Here is a 24058-nt window from a genome sequence, read left to right as displayed (position 1 = left end):
CTTGCTGGTATGGCGAAGAGAACATAGCTAACTTCGACTTAAAAATGGCTTGAATGGTACAAAGAGGGAGAAAGATTTCGTGTCGTTACCGGGGGTGCGAGAGAAAGTGGGTTAAACGATTTCCAAGTGGAGGCCAGTCAGGCTTTGCGGGCAGACTAGTAGTGAGTGGTACAGGGTGACTTTCGCCATGCTGAGTACGGTGGCTTGAGGATTATCCCCGTGGATGTGGATTAGAAGGCCTCCACTGCTTGAGATGTGTGTTCAGGAAAATGGCGGCGGCCCTGTGTTGGACAAGAACAAGTCTGTGTCTCCCTCAGTTAGGGGGAAGGGTGAGGGATTCGTAATTGACTTTTAATAACATGCCAGTGGTGAGGAAAGATCCGTCTAGTGACTGCTGGTTCCACTCTGCGGCGTCGCGACTGTATGCAGTCAAGGAACGTCAGATGATTTGTTTGGCACAAGCAATCCACCGCTCCAGCGCTGTGGGATATGCTCCAGTGCGGCGGTCACATGAGTGCCAGGCATCGTCGACCACGAATTTGCAGACGGAGGAGGTTAGGTTATCAGTGTTAAGCTTCCAGGAGCTTCAGCTTGGCCTCAGATGCTGGCTATGGAGGACTACATTGGTTATGCAGGTGATACGGTCCGTAGAGGCAGTTTGCCACAGGTCTCCATCTCACAACTAGAGTCATACATCCTGTCAGTGCGGCTGGATGAATGACTCGTATAATGGGTGAACGCGATACGATCTCTTTTCAGATGACCCCAGCGTAAGGTTCCGAACAAGGGCTACTAGTTCAACACAGAGCGAAAGTCACAGGGGTTTATCCTTCGAGCAGAGCGCTGTTGAATTCGCCGTCAAGAACGATCTCGTCATATCTTCCCTGCAAAGGAAGAGACAATTCTTCCGTAAAAATATCACGCACGGTCTCGGCGTCGTGTGTAACCAGACGGACCGTAGACATCTATAAGCCGCACCCCTAGCACTTGAGCGCCGTCCCTCTGGTACTGGGAGGTACGTATGTTGTTGACATTGATGGTGGAAATTTTATATACCTGAATTCCATCTTCGCTGTGAGAGGACGCTATCAGTCACTAACGTGCGAAGGCGAACCGTGAACTGTGGCGCAACCACCGCTCCCAGTGTTGCGGTCGTTGTCCGTGTGCAGAATGTTGGGCGCCCTCGTGCTTGTACATCGTCGGCTGTCGACATCTCGGCCTCTTTGGGATCTTCCATCCATGAGGTACTGCCGGGCAGTGGTTGTGGGGAGTCGGAGGTAACTCCGTCAGAGGTCGGCTGCGAAGACTAGCCCGTCGGGCGGAGACGTGTCTGGAGTAGAATGTCAGGTGTCGTGGCCTCTAGTCACGCTGTGTGTCGAGTAGCCTGGGCTTAAGCGTTGCTTTCGGCGGCTGCAAGAGGTCAATTTTCCATGGCTTATGGTCCCAAGAGAAGGACATCGGAGGGTGTCGACGTGTCTTCTTATGCTTCTGCTCCTCGCTTTGCTTGTAGACATTTGACTTATAGTCGCCATGCAGATGATGGGTTATCAGTGCATCTCCCTCGGAAAGGAAAGTTAATTCTGCGATAAACTTCAGCTACTAATATCGAATACTCTATTAAAGAATCAAAAGGGGCAGAGGTACACTTGAAGGCACAGGAAGGATACAATTACATTTCATCGTGGTCAGACAGAGATTCCGGAATCTGATACTGGTTTTTAAGGCGTACCCAGGAATAGATATAGACTCAGATTAGTAGTAGTGCTGAAGAGTATGCTGAAGGTCATAAGATTAGTCAGGGAGAATAAATATGCAAAGAAGTGGGATACGGAAGTACTAACGAATGAAGAGACATCCTTAAAGTTCTCTAAAGCTATAGACAATGCGATAAGGAATAGCTCAACAGGCAGTTCATCGATCTCATCGGATTAGGGAAGGACGGGGAAGGAAGTCGGCCGTGCCCTTTCAAAGGAACCTTCCCGGCATTTGCCTGGAGCGATGTCGGGAAATCACGGAAAATCTAAATCAGGATGACCGGACGCGGAATTGAACCGTCAGCCTCCCGAATGCGAGTCCAGTGTGCTAGCCACTGCGCCACCTTACTTGGTGATGAAATACTTTACTTTACTTTTACTTTACACGTGGCTAAGGCCTTATCGACCATACACCTGCTCTACGAGCCTCTTCCAATTATTTCTATCCAGGGAAATTGTTGTCCAATCAGAGTTGATGCCCATCCTAGCTGCATCTTCCCGGATATTCTCCATCCACCTAATTCGTGGTCTTCCTCTTCTTCTCTTTCCTTCTAATTTCTTAGTGGATGCTATTTTGGGTAGTCTGTTCTCCGGCATCCTTGCTACATGACCAGCCCAGTTCAGTCTTCTCTTCTTTAACATTTCCACAATGGTACTATGTTTGTACAGCTCCCGTAGTTCTTCATTTTTCCTTATCCTCCTAAGTTTTTTACTTATGACTAGATATTCTGTCTTTTCTTCATTCACATGGAGTCCAGCTTTCTCAGCTATTTTGTAATAATTTTGCATCATCCTGATTAATTCAGCTTTTGAAGTGCTTATTAAGGCTACATCATCTGCATAAGCAAGTCTAGTAATGTTCTGTCCCTGCAGTTGGATCCCTTGTGGATTAGTTTTGGTGAATTCTCTATCAATCTTCTCTAAGATAATATTAAATAGAATAGGTGAGATGGCATCCCCTTGTCTCAGTCCAGTGTACACCTTAAAATTTTCCGTTTCTCCTGCAGGTGTCTTAACTTTGCATATGGTTTCTTCCAAACACATTTTAACTAATTTGATTAATTTTAATGGTATTTCAAATTCTTTCATGGTGTTTAAGAGTGTCTGTCGGTGTATGCTATCATAGGCCTTCTTGAAGTCTATAAATAGAATATGGATATCTACATTAAATTCCCATGCCTTCTCATTTATTTGTCTCAATGTGAATAAGTGATCCAAAGTGGATCTGTTAGTGCGGAAACCACATTGGTAGTCCCCAATCAGTTCTTCGGGGAATCAGTCTGTGTAGTATACACATCGACAAAATTTTATACGTGAGATCGAGTAGGGCAATTCCTCTGTAGTTATCACAGGCAAGGGGATCATTCTTCTTAAAGATGGGGCATATAATTGCAGTTTTCCAATCGGCCGGTATGTTTTCTGTCTCCCAAATTGTTTCAATTAAGGAATGTAGTTCTATTTCCAATTGTGGTCCTCTATTTTTTAAAAGCTCAGCATATACTTGGTCTTCCCCACAGGCCTTGTTGTTCTTTAATTTCTTTATTGTTTGTCTTATTTCATTTACTGATGGTGTGGTGACTTGTATATCAACTGTATCTGGCTCTTCAAATGTAAAGTAATATTGTGGATCATTGCAGTTGAGCAGCTGTGTAAAGTATGTCTTCCATGTTTCTTGTATGTCATTCTTGTTTGTATTTTCCCATTATGGTCCTTTATAAACTGCTCCCTTTTAATAAATTTTCCCAAGGACTTTTTTATATTCTGGTAGATCTGCCTTGCTCTGTGATGCTTGAAATCATCCTCCGCTTCTCTTACCATGTTGTTGTAGTGTTTTCTCTTCTCTTGTCTTAGAGTTCGTTGTGTTTCCTTGCGGATTTTATAGTATCTCTCCTTTAGTGTAATATTGTCCATGTCTTGTAACCATGCCTTCCTCGCATTTTGCCTCTCCAGTACTCTTTCTTGGCACTTTATATTAAACCAGGTTTTGTTAGTTCGTTTTCTTTTACCTATAGTTTTGGAAGCTACATCTTGAATACTGTTTCTGAGGTGTCTCCATCTACTTTCCACGTCTTACTGGTCACTATGTGTCAGTCTAGATTCCGATAGGTTAATTTCCATTTCTTTCCTAAAGTTTTCTTTTATTTTTTCTTCTGCCAGTTTTTCTACATCGTACCTTTTAACTTCAACCCTATTTGTACTTTGTTTCTTTTTTAGCTTTATTTTCATTTGAGCTATGATTAACATATGATCTGTCTCACAATCTGCTCCCCTAAAAGTTCTAACGTCTTTAATACTGTTTTGAAATCGTCTTTGGATGGCGACATGGTCAATCTGATTCACTACTTTTCCATCTGGTGATATCCATGTCCCTAAATGAATGTGTTTGTGTTGGAATTTTGTGCTGCTTAATGTGAGACCACTTGCCATTGCAAAGTTTATGAGTCGCACACCATTCTCTGAACTTTCATCATGTAAGCTGTAATTCCCAATGGTTGGTTTGTAGATTTCTTCTTTTCCTACTTTGGCATTAAAGTCTCCTAACACTATTGTTACATTATGTCTACTTATTGAATTATATGTCTGTTCCAGTCGACTATAAAATTCTTCTTTCACGTCATCTTCCTTATCTTCTGTGGGTGCATGAACATTTATAAATGTAATATCAAACCACTGTGCCTGAATTGTAATGTGTGATATTCGGTTATTAATTGATTTGAATTCCTTTATTGTGTCAATTGCTGTTTTATGAATGTAAAAGCCCGTTCCAAATTCATGGCGCTGACCGCAGTCTCCATACATTATTGTCCCGTCTCCTATTTTCTTTGATCCCGTTCCCTGCCATCTTATTTCTTGGAGCGCTACCAGTTGTACCTTGTATTTTCCTAGTTCGTTTATTAGTATTTGTGCGCTTCCTGGGCGGTATAGACTTCTGACATTCCACGAACCAAAAGAGAAATCCTTGTAACTTTGCCAATTTCTGTTCCAGTAAATTCTGTCCTGTTTCCAAGGCATACCTTGAGTGTCCTCACCGGTCATTGTTTTACATGAGTGGGTTGGTAGCCCTCTGCACAACCCCCAACCTGGAGGACCAGGAGTTTTGATTTTGGGGTACTCTACCCCTAGGGATTTGCCTTCACCATGGCTTAACGAGTCTTCCCTACCCGTGCTAGTTTTGGTCCACCCCGGGTATTTTATTTCCCTGGTACCCCCCATATCTGGAGAGCATTCCCCAATCCGCCACCCGGGGAGGCGCCCGATGGGGGACTAGCAACCCCACACGGGCGTTGATGAAATAAGAAAGTACAAAAGTATTTAGGGAAATTCAGGAAAACGTAAATACAAGTTAATGAGGAATGATGTTTATAGGAAGAGCAGGGCTACATGAAAAAATATAGAGAAATCAAAAAAGGAATGATTGTGTGAACAACTGACTCTGCATACAGAAAAGTCAAAACAAGCTACGATGAACTCCAAAGCAAGACTGGTAACATTAAAAGTTCAGCAGGAATTCCATTGTTTAATGCAGAGGATGGAGCAAAGCGTACACTGAATGCCTCTATTATGGGGAAGATTTCTCTGATGTGATAGAAGAAGAAACAGCAGCCGATATAGAAGTGATGTCCGACTGCTTAGCTGAGTGGTTACGTGCTTGCCTCCCATGCAGCGGCCCTGGGTTCGATTCCCTGCCGGGTTTCAGAAATTCTCCGCTCTTGGACTGAGTGTTGTGTTATCCCCATCAACATCGTATCCTCATCCCCGGCACGCGAGTAGCCCAATGTGGCGTTGACTGTAATGAAACTCTGACTCGGCGGCCGAATTTCTCCAGATGGGACCTCCGGCCGGCTATGCAATACGATCATTTCATTTCATAGAAGAGATGAAGGGTTAAGTATTAGAATCAGAACTTAAAAGAGCTTTGAAAGACTTAAGAGAAAATAATGTAGAAGAGATAGATAACATTTCATCAGAATTTCTAAAATCATTGGGGAAGTGGCTCCAAAACGACGTTGGTGTACAGAATGTATGAGACTGGCTATGTACATCTGACTTCCGGAAAAATATCATGTACACAATTCTGAAAACTGAACAGTCTCCTGAGCACAGAATATAGTCTGAGAGTAAATCGAAGAAAGACAGAAGTAATGAGAAACAGCAGAAATGAGAACAGCGAGAGACTTAATATGAGAATTGATGGTCACGAAGTAGGTGAAGTTAAGGTATTCTGCTACCCTGGCAGCAAAATAACCAATGACGGACAGAGCAAGGAGGACAACAAAAGAAGACTAGCTTTGGCCAAAAGGGCATTCCTGGCCAAGAGAATCTACTACTATCAAACATAGGCCATAAATTGAGGAAGAAATTTCTGAGAATGTACGTTTGGGGCAGAGATTTGTATGGTAGGGAAACATGGAGTCTGGGAAAACCAGACAAGAAGACAATCGATGCATTTGAGACACAGAAGAATGCTGAAAGTTGGTGAATTGATGAGGAATAAGGAGGTTCCGCAGAGAGACCGCGAGAACAACTGACTGGACGGTATAACATCTGTTAAGACATGCCAGAATAATTTGCATGGTAATAGAGAGAGAGCTGTAGAGGATAAGTATTTCAGAGGAAGACAGAGACTGGAATACATCCAGCAAATAATTGACAACGTAGGATTCAAGTGCTACTCCGAGTTGAAGTAGTTGGCACTTGAGAGTAACTATTCAAACAAGGTTCGGTGTCAATGTCGAAGAAACACTATTATTCATAGATTTTACGGGTACTGTTACTGACACCAAAGTTGTACGTTTTTGTCTGATGATGGCAATAGACGAAACGACGTATAAGCCTCAACAGGAGGAGATAAGAAAGACGTGGAACCACTGTAAAGCTTCCAGCTGGATCACATCCTGTTGGACGTCTTATCTACAAGCAGACAGAGAAAGTACCAATAGACTCGGATTCCTATTTAGTATTGGTGAAGTGTAGATAGACATGTATGAGGATCGTCCGTAAGAATAAATATGAAAAGCAGTGGGATCCGGAGACAAAGTTGGGGAGAGAAACATAGGCAGTTGGAAGGTATCCGTGAGGAAATCTTGGTTAACTGAATGAATGTTATCACTAATCTACGAAAAAAACAATTACAAAAATATTCAGGGAAAGAAAGGAATCTACCAAAAAAAGTCACTTAGTAAGAAAATTAATAGAAATTGCAGGTAAGCCTACGCTACTTGTCTGTGGCAAAAACATGAAAAGGTTGAAAAAGACGTGATAGTCGGAAAGACTAACTCAGCAAATAGAAAAGTAAAAAAGCATCCATGTTAGGTCAAAAGGCAGCCGACGTCAAACGCGCAATTTGGATATGATTTCTCATCTATTTTTAATGTAATGCATTAATCACTTTAATAAATATTAGAATTTAATATTTCCGACATTGCAGCACTGTCAGCAATCGTGATAATCTAATATATAAGAAACTATCAGCCAAGATTGTAATGAAGCTAACCTTTCCTAGGTTTCAGCCCAGATAATTGAGCCTTCTTCAGAAGATATACCTGAATCTATAATTTGTCTAAGAGGGCTGTTTTAGTTTTATTTCTAGACCATACCCTCTTAGACAAATTATAGATTCCGGTATATCTTCAGAAGAAGGCTCAATTATTTGGGCTGAAACCTAGGTAAAGGTTGGTTTCATTACTGCAGTCGAGGCTGATAGTTTAGTATACATATTGGAATTTCAGCCTAAACACATTACGCTATAAAACACGTTATTATTTTACATTAAACGTCATTGTGTAATAAATTTAGTAACATAAACCGGATATCGCTACATTTGCAGTACATTCTTGGAAATAACCGGAACAGAAATCGATACTTTAAAAATAACATAATTAGTATCTAATGGTCTTACATGTACAGAGGAGAAAGAAACTACATTTTGATGCCAGGAAATGAAAGACAGAACTTATATGACGTGCTAGATAGAAGATTATATACAAACAGTAAAGATATTTTTAAGAATATTATAAACAATACTGACAATGCTGTACACATTGTGACATTGCTGTATGTGTTGCCGTAAGTCAATGTTCTTGTAATTTACATGCAGTAAATGTAAGATTCTGTACAATTTGTGTATATTAATATTGCATTATGACTCTTCTGCACATGTGCTGTTTTGATTATTTTATAGACTACAGTCTAAATGCAGCATAATATTTTTCAAAGTACACTTTTTGACGCAAAATAAGGTATACTGTAAAATAATAACAGGTTTTATAGTGTAATATTTTTAGTCGGAAATTCAAATACTTGTGGGGGCGGGTAATTGATTCACATTAAAATTTTATGGGAGATCACATATCAATATACGACGTTGATCCCAACCACCTGGTGGCCGAAAATGTTTACTTTGGAATGCGCCGCAAAGCGAAAGTTAGTTGGGAACCCGATATTGTTTTACGTTGATTAGATACTATGCATCTATGCACACTGAGGTGACAAAAGTCGTGAGGTACCTCCTAATCTCTGGTAATCCGTCGAGGACAGTGGGACAGCAGCCGGACATGAAGTACCTGAATAATGATAATTAAAACCCACAGCTGTACTGTAATCCAAAGTCCTTTATTCAAAACATGTTACCAGTTTCACCCCCAAAAAACGTCATCGTCACGCCCTATGGGTAATCTGCTATCAATGTACGAACCACAGTGAGAAAGACCAACGGAGTCTTCAAATGAAAACAGAGCAGCTCGTTAAGCATTTATGTCAACAAGTGCAAGCAACAAAACATTGTGCAGTGGTGCCTAAATCATCTAGATTCAGTATCTTCGTTGCAGTAACAAGCCCATTCTGGTCGGACGACAGCTGAACCTCCAAGGGACATGCAGGCAAGCCGAAGATTATGAATCCAGTTGATTGTGGCACCGCTGCACATTACTTTGTTGGTTTCACATTCTTCGATTCGAAGACTCTGTTGGTGTTTGTCACTGTGACTCGTGCGTTGATGGCAGATTACGCTTGAGGTCTGAAGACGTCACTTGTCGGCGTCGAAACTGCAATTATGTTCTAACTAAACGACGTTGCATTTCGGTATTCTATTGGTTTTAGCTGCCATTATTGAAGTCATAATATCCTGTCGGACCTCCTTTTCTCCAGCGCGGTGCAGCAACTCGACGTAGCATGGACTCAGCATCTCACTGGAAGCCCCGACAGGAGTTTTGAGCCATGCTGTGTCTATAGCCGTCTATAATAACGAAAGTGGTGCCGGTGCAGAATTTTGTGCGCGAACTGACTTCTTTATTATGTCTCATAATGATCCATGGAACTCATGTCGGGTAATCTGGGTGAGCAAATCATACGTTCGAATTGCCCATAAAGTCCTTGAAATCAACTGCTCGCTGTTGTGGCCCTGTGACGTGGCGCATTATCATCCACAAAAATTCCATCGTTGTTTGGGTACATGAAGTCCATGAATGGCTGCAAATGGTCTCTAACTAGCCGAACATAACTATTTCCAGACAATGAGCGGTTCAGTTGGACTAGAGGACCCAGTGCATTCCATGCAAATGCTGCCCACAGTATTATGGAGCAACCACCAGCTTGCAAAGTGCCTTGATGACAACGTGGGTCCAGTTGTACTAGAGGACCCAGTCGGTCCATGGCTTTGTGTGATCTGCGCCACACTCGGACCCTACCATCAACTCTTCCCTACTGATATCGGGGCTCATCTGACCAAGATACGGGTTTCCAGTCGTTTAGGGTCCAACCGATATCGTCATGAGCCCTGGAGAGGCTCTGCAAGCGATATCGTGATGTTAGCAAAGACACTCGTGTCGGTAGTTTGCTGCAATAGCCCACTGACTGTCAGATTTCCCCGCACTGTCCTAACGGATACGTTCGTCGTACGTCCCACATTGATATCTGATGTTATTTCGTGCAGTGTTTCTTAACGACAACTGTACGCAAAACCCGTCGCTCTCGGTGATTATAGAACCCAGTACGTTGTACTCGATGGTGAGTGTTCATCGGAGGCGAGGGTATCATCTGGAGTGCCCCAGGGAAGTGTGGTAGGTCCGCTGTTGTTTTCTATGTACATAAATGATCTTTTAGGTAGGGTGGATAGCAATGTGCGGCTGTTTGCTGAGGATTCTGTGGTGTACGAGAAGGTGCCGTCGTTGAGTGACTGTAGGAGGATGCTAGTTGACTTGGACAGGATTTGTGATTGGTATAAAGAATGGCAGCTAACTCTAAATATAGGTAAATGTAAATTAATGGAGATGAATAGGAAAAAGAATCCCGTAATGTTTGAATACTCCATTAGTAGCGTAGCGCTTGACACAGTCACGTCGATTTAATATTTGGGCGTAACATTGCTGAGCGATGTGAAGTGGGACAAGCATGTAATGGCAGTTGTGGGGAAGGCGGATAGTCGTCTTCGGTTCATTGGTAAAATTTTCGGAAGATGTGGTTCATTTGTAAAGGAGACCGCTTATAAAACACTAATACGGCCTATTCTTGAGTTCTGCTCGAGCGTTTAGGATCCCTATCAGGACGGATTGAGGGAGGACATAGAAGCATTTCAGAGGCGGGCTGCTAGATTTGTTACTGGTAGGTTTGATCATCACGCGAGTGTTACGGAAATGCTTGAGGAACTCGGGTGGGAGTCTCTGGAGGAAAGTAGGCGTTCTTTTCGTGAATCGCTAGTGAGGAAATTTAGAGGACCTGCATTTGAGGCTGACCGCAGTACAATTTTAATGCCGCCAACTTGTAGTTTGCGGAAGGACCACAAAGATAAAATAAGAGAGATTAGGGCTCGTACAGAGGCACATAGGCAGTCATTTTCCCCTCGTTCTGTTTGGGAGTGGAACAGGGAGAGAAGATGCTAGTTGTGGTACGTGGTACACTCCGCCACGCACCGTATGGTGGATTGTGGAGTATGTATGTAGATGTAGATGTAGAAGGCCGTCGGCCGCTGCGTCGTACCTGGCGAGAGGTATTGCCTGAAGTTAGTCTCGCCACACTCTTGACTCTGTGGATCTAGATCCAACTACCATTCCGCGTTGAGAGTGTGTTACATGATTCACTTAGGTACAAATGACAGATCCTCCAAGCCACTACTCTTTCAAAAAGTTGTGTGCGCGATCTGTATGTGTGCACACCGCTATCCCATGAGTTTTGTCCCCTCAGTGTGATGAGGCATTCAGTCTCGTGGTGGGTAGTGATCATAAAATTTACAATCATCAATGTGAGATATTGAATGTTGCATCAAGTACTGAAATAAATTTAAGAGTCAGGTTGGATCTAGAAGAAAACTCCTTCTGGTTGCATATTTTGGTCCACGTAGCCTCAGTTGAATGTGGTTTCTGCATCCGAAAACTGAGGATAAGCGGAGACAAACCGGCGGAGTATGTGGAAGTATACAACTGTAATCGGCTGAGGGAAAGGACCGCCGTGATACGCTCGGGCCACGGCAGGACTGCGCCTACGCGGGAGGAGCACTCAGCCCGCCTCATCGCCAGGCCGGGCACGCACGCCTAGCCCTGAATGCAGCCCCGGACTGGACGGGAGCGCACCGAGCCGGACCGTATGGGCGGCGCCAATTTGACGGAGAGCCTGCATGGACCGTGGGCCGGACCCCTTTGTCCGAGCCAGCTACACGCCGGCCGCTGTTTCGCATTGTTACCCTGTGGCCGGTCTTTTGTGTCGGCCGCCTGATCGACGGCTCGCCAGTAAAGAAGTCGTGCCGTGGCCGCAGCCAATTTCAGCCGCTGCACTTCCAGCTTCTGCTACGACTCTTCCCAACAGTGCTTACTGGTTTATTTCTTTTTATTTTACTACCGTCTCTCCCTCCCCATCTCTCCATGGCCGTTAACTCATTTTCCCGATGCTGAATTTTTGACAGCGATATCTTTCTACACTTTCGATATTTATGGCGTCAGAGTCCTTACGGATCCAGGACATTTCTCAAATGGCTCTGAGCACTATGCGACTTAACTTCTGAGGTCATCAGTCGCCTAGAACGTAGAACTAATTAAACCTAACTAACCTAAGGACATCACACACATCCATGCCCGAGGCAGGATTCGAACCTGCAACCGTAGCGGTCGCCCGGTTCCAGACTGTAGCGCCTAGAACCGCAAGGCCACTTCGGCCGGCGGACATTTCTCATTTCTGATCTTTGTAGCCCTACAGTATTTAGGAACTTGAAACTTCCAATCAGGCAAAATAAAATCAAATAGAACAGCTGCACCGGCTGCTATGGCAGAGCGGTTCTAGGTGCTTCAGTCCGGAACCGAGCTGCTGCTCCGGTCGCAGGTTCGAATCCTGCCTCGGGCATAGATGTGTGTGATGCCCTTAGGTTAGTTAGGTTTGAGTAGTTGTAAGTCGACTGATGACCACGGATGTTAAGTCCCATAGTGCTTAGAGCCATTTGAAACAGAACAGCTGCATATTTCATATATTTCCTTGCTACGTGCTACATAGCTCGTAAAAGTGATGGTATTCATCAGTTTTTGTAGGTAACGAACTGTACCTCTACGATATTTAAAGAAAAACAATTTTGACATCATCTGTATGAATTCAAATATCAACCTTCCTTACTGTAAAACTGCATATATATATATATATATATATATATATATATATATATATATATATATATATATATATACGTCAAATCATAAACTTCACATACTTACAAAATTATACATTTGTTGGGTCAAACACGCTTGTTCCTCATAAAAGACACATCAGCATACGAAACGCAACGATGATAAACTGTGGTCCATAACCATAATTTGGCGATAGTTAACAGATGACTGCCATATCAGGCCTTCGTAAAAGAGGTAACCAAAGATTCTAATATCACAGTGTGAAAATATAAGAATATCTATGATGCAGTCGTTGGCGAGGTCAGACGAACACTTCTCAAGACTAATTTCAATACTGGCACCATGTGGTTGGTGTCAACAAACAGCATTCAGTGAGTGTAGTGTAAATAAAACTAAGTGCAGACGACGTATCTTGCGAAACATGGCAATCAAAGTAAAATGTACAACTGAAAATAAAGTCTTCCAAGACCCACGTAATTGTGACACTGCGTAAAAGACATTGGTAAACAGTAATTACGATTATTCGATGAACGTAATAGCAAGATTATATATTAAAGCTGCAATATAAGGCGGCAGTTCTAATAAAATGCAAGACTACAAGGGTAATAATAATAGGGAAGTTTTACATCAACAAACATAGGCTAGATAGAAGGAAACATATGAAGCTGGTATCTGTACAGATATCATTGGTGATCTTGCAGCTCTCGGAGGATGAAATTATAATGAAATCTGGACCTTTAGCTGCTAACAGGATTGGATAAATATCGACGGGAACAGCTGAAAAACCTGTGCCCCGACCGGGACTAACAACCAGGACTTTCTGCTTACCTGGCAGACGCTCTATCCGACTGAGCCACCGAGGACAGAGAATATAGTGCGCCTACAGGCACGCACCCCGTGAGACTCACATTTACAACTTACTGTCCACACACTACATTTGTAGTGCCCTGCCCACTACACTCATTACTCGCGGCAGTCACTCTACCGATTCCCGTAAGAATTTGGGCAATGTGAGTGCATCCGCACTGAAAAAGATCATCACCCGTTAACCTTATCGATATGGAGATGGTATCTGTTCTTCGGGCATGTCGGGAAGAACAGATACCACAGGTGATCTAGCAGCTCTCGAAGAATGAGATTATATTGTAAGAGCGAGATTCCGGGTACAAATCCCAATCGGGCCACACATTTTTCAACTGTCCCCGTTGACATGTTTCAACGCCTGTATGCACAATAGGTCTAGATTTCATTATAATTTCAGAAGGAAACATCGTTACCAAGAACCTTAAAATGTTACTGACCGATTTACTTCTAAATTTTATACGTTGTTCTAATAAACATTCAGACGTAGATTTACTATACATTTTTTTAAAATATAAGTGTACAGATGTTCTCTTAAAACTGACTTCGACAGAGAAAATGCTGTGCTGCGGTCTGCTGTAAAGCTATGCAAGTGTGGTTTCTTTCTTGGAGTTCGTTTTATTTGCTATAGTAGGGGATTTAAACTATTGTTTCCCGTATACATATTCCTTCTCACTACATATACTGTATTTTTGAATAAAAATTTAATACGAACAATGATCACTTTTGCTTTCTTCCTCGCAGCCAGTGTCCACTGAAAATAGAGAAGTAGTATTTCTGGCTCATATGATTAGAATACTACTATGGAATGTGTGTTTGCAATAGCAATAAACAAGGTTCAGGCAAGAGAGAGGTTGGGGAGGGGGGGTAAGAGGAGATGCGCAGAGGGTGGGGGGGGGGGAACATAGGAAGGGAGTTGGTGAGGGAGGAGATCAACAGAGGGGCAGGAGTAGATGGAAGGGGCGAGGGGAGGAGCAGGAGGAGATGCACCAAGAGGAAACGAGGAGGAGGTGGAGAGTGAGAGGGACGAGGAGAAGGAGATTTGCACGTGTATCCAGTTCCCATACCTAATAGGGAATTGACAAACATTGTCGGGTTCGCTAGTTGTACATACTACACAGAAAGTTGATATGCAAACACTTGGTGTCAGGGATTTATGTTAGGTAATAGACCTGCACTATGTGATCAAAAGTATCCCGACACCCCCAGAAACGTACTTTTTTCATATTAAGTACATTTTGCTGCCACCTACTGCCAGGTACTCCATATCATTAGACATCGTGAAAGAGCAGAATAGGGCGCTCCACGGAACTCACTGACTTCGAACTTGGGCAGATTGGTTGTCTACATCGCGAGATTTCCACACTCCTAAGCTTCCCTTGGTCCACTGTTTCCTATGTGATAGTGATGTGGAAACATGAAGGGACAGGGACATGTACTGCAAAAAAGCGTACAGGCCGACCTCGTCTGTTGACTAACAGTGGCCGCCGACAGTTGAAGATGGTCGTAACGTGTAATAGGCAGACATCAATCCAGACTATCACACAGGAATTCCAAACTGCATCAGGATCCCCTGCAAGTACTATGACAGTCAGGAGAGAGGTGAGAAAACTGGGATTCCATGGTCGAGCGGCTGGTCGTAAGCCACACATCACGCCGGTGAATGCCGAGCGCCGCCTCGCTTGATGTAAGGAGCGTAGACATTGGACGATTCAACAGTGGAGAAACGTTGTGTGGAGTGACGAATCACGGTGCACAACGTGACGATCCGATGGTAGGGTGTGTGGGTAGGGAATGCCCAGTGAACGTCATCTGCCGGCGTTTGTAGTGTCAATAGTAAAATTCGGAGGCGGTGGTGTTATGTTGTGGTCGTGTTTTTCGTGGAGGTGGCTTCCACCCCTTGTTGTTTTGCGTGGCACTATCATAGCACAGGCCTACATTGATGTTTGAAGCACCTTCTTGCTTCCCACACTGTGGGATGACGACTGCATCTTTCACCACGATCGAGCACCTGTCCATAATGTACGGCCTGTGGCGGAGTGGTTACACGACAATAACATCCCTGTAATAGACGGGCCCGCACAGAGTCCTGACCTGAATCCTATAGAACACCTTTGGGATATTTCGGAACGCCGACTTGGTGCCTGGTCTCACGGATCGACATCGATTCCTCTCCTCAGTGCAGCACTCCGTGAAGAATGGGCTGCCATTCCCCAAGAAACCTTCCAGCACCTGATTGAACGTATGTCTGCGAGAGTGGAAGCTGTGATCAAGGCTAAGGGTGAGCCAAGACCACACTGAATTCCATCATTACCGATGGAGGGAGCCGCGAACTTGTAAGTCATTTTCCGCCATGTTTCCGGATACTTTCGATCACATAGTTTACATTCCACATTAATACGGCATTCATACAGCACAATGTAGATTTCGGGCCACAGATCTCAGGGAACTAAGACCTCATTTAACAATAACATAAAATATGGGATAGGGGCTACTGCTGAAAAATGCACTGGTTGTAACCGATTATAAAATACAACCACATAATTTACATTTTCCTAATGATGGTATTTAGTTTAATAACCTATGGATGTTGTTACTTACTGATACACTAAAGTAATTGCAGTTATAATGAAATGAAAAAGTCATTCATAATTACTGGCAAGTTCTTTCCGGGGATGTCCCGAACTCCACCGACAAAATTTGGAATGTTCCAGTTCAGCGAGAGACAAGGTCGCCTTTATAAGACAGCCTTTTTGAAAGATTTCTGTATAATTTATCTTAATGTGAGAACCTGCTCTCGAAACACGTCGTGGGACACGTAAGCTTATCACGAATCTTGTGTGATTCAAGATAATTTTAATACACCAATTGCTCAGGAATATATGCAGAATACTCTTTATATAAAGAGCCATGTGTCGACTGAATGACTGATACGCTCACTGACTCATCAGCGTCCAGCCCAAACCATTAAGATTAGTAACTTGAAATTTTCAGAAGGTTTGACTTTACACTGTAGGCGTCGTTTAAGTACGTGTTTTTCGTTATTCGCTCCATAAGGGGGTGAAATTGGGGATGAATATTTTGAATTTGTTGCTATTAGCTTATTTTTAATATAGAAGGAAACTAGAATCTAACTTCTCGACCTGAAATTAATAATATAAGTCTTCCAGCATTAATGGAAATTTAACCTGTATGGAAGTGATTCAGTGGGTGAAATTCTTATGGAAATAGATCATTATTAAAGGACTACTGAAGTATTTTCAAAGCTTCTTCTATGAAAATTGGTATTTGAATTCTTGGTTCCAAATAAAAAATATGTGTTTCAGTGTCTTTGGAAATTCAGCCCCTAGGGGGGTGTTTTATGAAATGTTTCTTTATGAAATAATTTTTAAAGAGAAATACATGAAAATATGAATTGGGCTTTTCAGCTAGAAATAAAACGATACTGGTTTCACTGTTTTTTAGGGTGAAGTAGGGGATGAAAATTTTTATGGAATTATTTCAGTATGTGAGCATTTTTGAAGATCGGTCGATGAAAATTTGTATTTAGTTTCTCTGTTAGGAATAAAGAAAATAAATTTCGCTGGTTCTGGATGCCCAACCCCGAAGGTGGTGGACTAGGAGTGAAATGTTTCATGAAAATATTTCATTGTGAAATCATTTTTAAAACTATACCCATGACACTTGGCATTTGGTTTCTCAGTTAGAAACAAAAAAAAAATACGGGCTTCACTTTTTTTGGAAATTCAACCTGTTAGAGAATGAGATAGGGGACCAAAGTTTTTAGGAAAACTTTTCAATATACGAGGTAAAAAAAAGTAAGGTTCCCAATGAGCTACATCCTCGAGGGAAGCTGCTGGGCTAAATTCGTCAAAAGTGGAGTGTGCAGTGGTTTCCCCACTCTCGAGCACCCGTCCATGATTCGCTACATTGCTGAGTGTTGTATACACAGCCGTCAGAGACGCAAGAACTGATCGCCACTCCCGCTAAGTGCTATGTTCGAGCATTAATCCGGTTTATCCACGCAAGGGAGATACTGCCCGTGAGATTCATCGACAACTGGCTGAGTTTTATGGTGAATGAGCCGTGCACGGTTCGTGTTCATGCCATTTATTGTTTGTCATATTCTATTACTGTACTGCAGCCTCGTTTTCTTATTCCATTTACTGGCGTCACTAACTTCCTACCTTCATTTCCCGTGATCGGCAGCACTATCGCGTATCGATAAGCGCACTGTCGTACCATCTCTGGAGAGACCGATAGTATGCCTGACTAGTGAGTTGGAGACGGACCAGCAGTGCAGTCGGAACGCAACAGCAGTGAAGTCAGGGACGGAAAGCCGGTGAGGCCCGGACAGCCAGTGCTCACCGACCGCTGGCAACACACATGACATGTCCAATGGAGGGAGACTGGAGCGGGACGACCGCTGGTTGGTCGTTCGGTTGATCGTCTCATCAGTCGACGTATATTTGGTCCTTTCACCGTTTCCGGGCCGTCAGTTAGTTGGCTAGTTGGCGTGGAGTAGTGAGGAAATCTCCGCAACACGTAGTTTGGCTGGGCTCTCTGGTGGCGTCTGTGTGGTGTAGGAGTGTGTGGTGCTGTTCCCATTGCTGCAAGGTTCGTGGCTCACCGATCCTGGACATGAAAGTTGAGTTTTGAGTTAATCTACCAGCAAGTCACGATTGTTCACACTGTGTCGTTTGGAGTTCGTTGTTGGCTGTTGGGATATTCCCGCGAGCAACAAGGTGTGATTTCAAGTTGGCAAATTTTAGCCAGTCTCTGGTGGAGTGTAACTGTTCTTGGTTATTTGAATTGAGGTGCACGAGCGGAATTTTCTGCCTTATAGACGTTAACGTTCCGATTACGTGCCCCGGCCGTTGTTGTAAATTCAGGCAGTGTATTTTCCTCATCGTGTAGTCGCCGTCCAGCACGGTAGGTAGTTTGACAGCGCAATGTACAATCGGTTGTGGACGAAAATACCTTCTACGTTGTTCCACTGAAGGCCCGCAAATGGTGCAGGGCTTTTTCTGAGGGTTGCACAGAAGTTCACAATGAAGAACGCAGTGGAGAACCGCCTATTTCAGATGCGATTGTCCAGAAGATCAACAGTGAGCTGCTCGAAGATCGGAGGGTCACTGTCCATGAACTTGTTGAATACATTCCTGAAGCTTCCCATGAGATGACTGAATGAACTTCAACACAAACGTTGGAATATCGCAATGTGTGTACCCGCTGGGTAACCAGGATGCTGACTGACAGACAGAAAGAGCAACGCCTTGACGGCGCTCGCAATTTTCTTCAACAACGTGAGGGGGGAGGATGCAAGGAGAAGTTGTTGGACTCTATCGTCACGGGGGATGAAACGTGGGTGTTTCATTACACCCCCAAAATGAAGCAACAATCTGGTCAGTGGCGTCACTCCGGTTCACCGCTACCAAAGGTAGTCAAACGAATGCAGTCAGCAGGAAAGATTATGGCGACTGTGTTTTGGGATCGGAAGGGAGGACTCCTCATCGATTTCATGCAACCTGAGACGCCAATAAACTCAGACAGGTATTGTGAAACACTGACAAAACTCCGTCGAGCAATCCAGAATCGCCAGACAGGACGACTGAAGGGGGGAGTGGTGCTTCTACATGACAACGCTCGACCCCACGTCACTCGTCAAACACAGGAACTTTTGAATCAATTTCGGTGGACGGTTATGCCCCATCCCCAGTACAGCCCGGGTTTAGCCCCCAGCGATTATCACGTCTTCCTCAAGCTAAAGGAACACTAGATGGCAAACGCTTCAAGAGCGACGATGAAGTCCGAGCAGTGGTCACACGCTTCCTCTATAGGTTGGCAGGAGACTTCTTCGACTTAGGAATACCAAAGCTGCAGCGCTGTCTTCAAAAGTGTGTCGAAAAAATGGAGACTATGTTGAAAGATAGACACAGGTGTAAGCTTTTCAATGCTGTATAAATTAATAACGATAAACAGTGTTTTCTATCTGTAAAAAATATAGGAAGCATACTTTGGTTATTACCCCCGTATTAAATATAAGTTAGCGAAAACCGGTAATTCACTTCTGGCCTACCTATAAAAAACGTGTGTTAGTGGGGAAAGTTTCCACAGAAATATTACCACAAGAACGCTAACGGGATGATTAACAAAAGCCTTGGACTTAGCTACCAGAATCGCTTTTTGATCACAAGTACATTCCGCAAAAACCATGTTTGTATGACATTATTAAGCATTAAAAGTTTAGAAGGTGCTACAATTTGTCAACAACATAAAAATTCGATTAAAAAAAGGAAGAAAAAGCTATGTAGACGACACAATCTACGCGAGCGAAGCAGCGGGCGCTAAGATAGTTTTGCTGTGTGGGATGCACGGTCTCAGACTGGGCGTTACAGAGTAACATCGTAATTATGATTTGTTTGTCCATCGCTTCAATTGCGTTCGCTTCACTGAAAGTACCTTCACAATAGTGAAATGGCCTGCAGTGTGCAACCATTCGTAACATGGAAGCATCTGGTGTCTCTAGGCACCTATTACAGATAGAAAAGTTCCGTGATGTGGCTGCCGTCGCTTCGGTAACAGCTCAGCTTTACCTTGTTTGGCCACTCTTACTTTGCATTCAGCCAGACCACACATGAGACCCAACTGTTTACAAGTGAACCCTCCCACAAAGCTGTGTATTGCTGTTAACATGCAGCTAACATTGCCGGAAACACAAACCAAGGATAAAACCGAGCAGAACTCATTGCAAGATCAAGAGTGAAGGGTAAACTTGGCATTAATGATGTAAACAGCAAGTGCAATCAGCGAATAGAACTAATTACGTTTAAAACACGACACACAGCAACTATCGTCAACATTGTCATCGTTGTACAGATAATTTCATTGATATACAGATAAGAGCTAGAAAGATAAATGTCAGTAGAAACGAAACAAAACGCAATTACTTTGTGAATAACCGTGAGAAGGAAATATTCCTGAAATACTCCCTACATTAATGTCGGTAGAGTTTGGGCTTACCCTTTGTACATTCTGATACTAACGAACTGAAAATTGACGTCGTAGCTGTATTCTAGAGGTGGCATTACCAGAGAAAAATGGCTCGATCCAGCGACCAAGTCGATATTTACTTCCTGTACAGGGATAATGGTCTTTCCCACGTGACATACTTCCCGCCATTCCTATCCATGTTATGGCCATAGTAGAGCCCTGACGACTGGAAGGGCTTTTGCCAATATTAAACTGCGGAGCACAAATATTGATGTCGGCACCGAAGCCATCTATAGAGCTGCGGAAACGTTGAGGATCAACGATAGATACGAATGGAAGTAGTGTTAGGTGATTGGTTGCCGTAGACGTGTGAAGCAGCAGCACCACTCCCTTCTTACCAGGGACCTTCTTTCACCGAAGGGTTTGTAGAACAGCGGCTCCCGAATGAACTACAAGCCGTACAAATAATATCTCCGACAGTTGCTGAGTCCATCTTCACATTGCTACAATGATAGAATATCATAAAGGTGACGCCTGTAAAAGTTTACACTGAGACTTATAATAGAAAGTTATGGGAAATAAATGTCAAGGACAAGTTTCACGGGCATTGACGCTTAAACAGTGTAAAATGGGAAGCATACTATGCTTTCTCGGCAGTCTTGGCCTATATGTTCATAATATTAACAGTTTAGTGTCGAATCACTACGCTTCCGTTTACTGTCACTCTTGTATACTTTGAGAGTACGGCGGAACTGAACTGTGCAATCAGCTCTTATACTAACTCGTAACTGAAGTAGAAAGGAGGTGACAGTTCGTAATGATAGACGGTAAATCATCGAGTAAAACAGAAGTGATATCTGGCGTTCCGCAAGGTAGTGTCACAGGCCTTCTGCTGTTCCTGCTTTACATAAATGATATATATGACAATCTGAGCAGCCCCCTTAGATTGTTTGCAGATGACGCTATAATTTACCGTCTAGTAAAATCATCAGACGATCAATTCCAATTACAAAATGATCTAGAGAGAATTTCTGTATTGTGCGAAAAATGACAATTGGCACTAAACATAGAAAAGTGCGACGTCATCCACATGGGTACTAAAGGAAATCCGATTAATTTTGGGTATACGATAAATCGCACAAATCTAATGGCTGTCATTTCGACTAAATACCTAGGAATTACCATTTCGAGCAACTTAAACGGGAAAGACCATACAGATAATACTGTGGGGAAGGCGAAACAAAAACTGCGCTTTGTTGGCAGAACACATAGAAGATGCGACAAACCCGCTAAGGAGACAGCCTATATCACACTTGTCCGTCCTCTGCTGGAATACTGCTGCACCGTGGGGGATCCTTGCCAGGTAGGATTGACGGAGGACATCGAAAAAGTGCAGAGAGGGGCAGCTCGTTTCGGGTTATCGCGCAATAGGAGTAAGAATGTCACTGATATGATACGTGAGTTGTGGTGGCAACAAAATTGGTTTTTTTTGCGGCGAAATCTATTTATGACATTTCAATCACCCACTTTCTCTCCCGAATGCGAAAATGTTTTGTTGATACCCACATACGTAGGGAGAAATGATCATCATAATAAAATAAGAGAAATCAGGCCTCGAACGGAAAGATTTAGGTGTTCCTTTTTCCCACGCGCCATTCTAGAGTGGAATGGTAAAGAAGTAGTATGAAAATGGTTCGATGAACCCTCTGCTAGGCACTTAAGTGTGAATTGCAGAGTAATCATGTAGATGTAGATGTAGAAGTGTTACGTATCAGTAGACAGGGACCGCATCGCAAAATACCAACGCGAGGTTTGTCTCTGGAAACTCGCAGCTAGCCGCGCTGCGTTGCGCTGCGGTGTGGCTGCAGAGATGTGATATTGTCGCTAAGCAGCAGTCGGACGCATGAGCGACGCAGTTGGGTCAAGTGATGCTGGCAAGCGGACAGAAAGCTATGAATTATTCATGTGCCACGAGAGACTTGTTGCGGACGCTCAAGGCGCCGCTGTCCGGAGTATCAAGTCACGAGCGGAAACAGGAAACACCGAACGCCACTCAAGCAACCCGGCCCTCTGCGGTTTGGCCCTCTCCCTTTCCTCCAGTCTCTCTGTTTGCGTGTTTCCAGTTCCTGCGACTTGTCGACCTTCTCCACGTAGCATCTCTCGTCCTTTGGGCCATAGCTACAGCTGAACAAATACGGACGTGACGTAAATATAGCGGTGTCACCGTACCGACAGTCGTAGATCGCGCAGAAATACAGTACATGCTAAGACCCAACACATTTTAATGTTTCATTAAAATAACTATTATTTCCGTCATTCTTGGTGCAACATGGTAACAATTACAAAAGATGAAACATTTTTAGATGCTCCATGAAAACTGTTATTTGTTTTGATTTACATCAAAGTCGAGTGGCAACTGACAGTTGCAACTGGCATTAACATTATGATAGAGTAGTCCTAGTTACTCTATAGTAACGTACGTTACAAAATGTCCTATTACGAAACTGTCAATACATACCGATTTTATACAAATTAGAACTGGAACATAATGACACCTCGAGTTTTCACCCTTCTTTCAGATAGGCACAAACGCCTAAAATTCCTTTTAACGAAAGAGTAAACTCAAGTGGGTGTCTTCATTTAACAATTGTCATTCTGTGCGTTATTATCTTTATGATACGTCTAGTAGCAATTACGTTATGACATTTTTAGATGTATTTCCTGTGTATCCGGGAATGGCCCGATGATACGTGTACAAGTGTACTGTCAAGTCGCATTAATATGACGACTTCCCAAAAGCCATAATAACTATCCTTTGGAGTGTAGCCTGCTGTGAGACATAATGTGGTGTGCGTACTGTAAGACCTTCGGTACACACACCATCAGATTATTTGACTCGTCGCTCTAACGAAGTAGGCGAGTGTCAGCAATATGTCTCGTGGTCTTATTGTGGCGTGTTTATCTTCTGCTGTTAGGTCAGACGATAGAAATGCCACTTGCACGCTTAGAGTAGCAGATTGACGGTGACCAACTTTAAACAGAACTTGATTAATTTTCACACACATTTATTAAAATAATAACAAGCATATAAACAACTTAACTTGGTTCTAGATGCTATTTACAATTGACAATCTGAAGTTCCTTTGGTCTTGGTACGTTAATCTTATTCTCACATATATCTCTGATACTTGAAAAAATGTGTCTATACATTTCTCTTCATGGCTATGTACAGGAATATGATAATTTTCTTAGGTGCAGACTGAAACTTGACTATAGACTGGTACAGACTAATGCAGACTAATGCAGACTGACTAATCGGAGGTCTGTACACTCGTTATAATACCTCGCGCGTTCAGGTATCACTGCGCGAGTGTGATCCGCGAGGAGAAAAAGTTCTACGTTAGCAGCAATCACATTGGCTGCGTTACATATTAATACGTGGATCGGCGGAAGCAGAATTTGGTCCGTCTCTAAGACAGTGCCATCTCGTAGTGCGGAGACGGACGAGCGCTGCGCCTGCGCTGTTGCGCTTAGCGGGGCGCGCTCTAGTGGGAAAGTTCTGTACGCGCTGACTACGCCGAACTATGTATACAAACACATAGGAATGGAGTTAGATTCTGGAAAGTACCGACAGGCATATGGAGCCTTGCCGACTCCAGTGGCGTGGGTGGCCTGGCCAGCTGTTCTGTTTCTTAAGTTCCGTACAACCACATCTAGTGGTCCCACAGATTGTTGATTGACTTTAAATCCTGGGAGTTTGGTAGCCAGAGGAGTACGGCAAACTCATCTTGGTGCTCTTAGGACCACGAAGGTAACACTGTGAGCTGTATGACACATGTCATTGTTCTC

This window comes from Schistocerca piceifrons, chromosome 3, assembly GCF_021461385.2.
Source record: "Schistocerca piceifrons isolate TAMUIC-IGC-003096 chromosome 3, iqSchPice1.1, whole genome shotgun sequence".
Taxonomy (NCBI): Eukaryota; Metazoa; Arthropoda; class Insecta; order Orthoptera; family Acrididae; genus Schistocerca; species Schistocerca piceifrons.
This window is presented reverse-complemented; position numbering follows the sequence as displayed.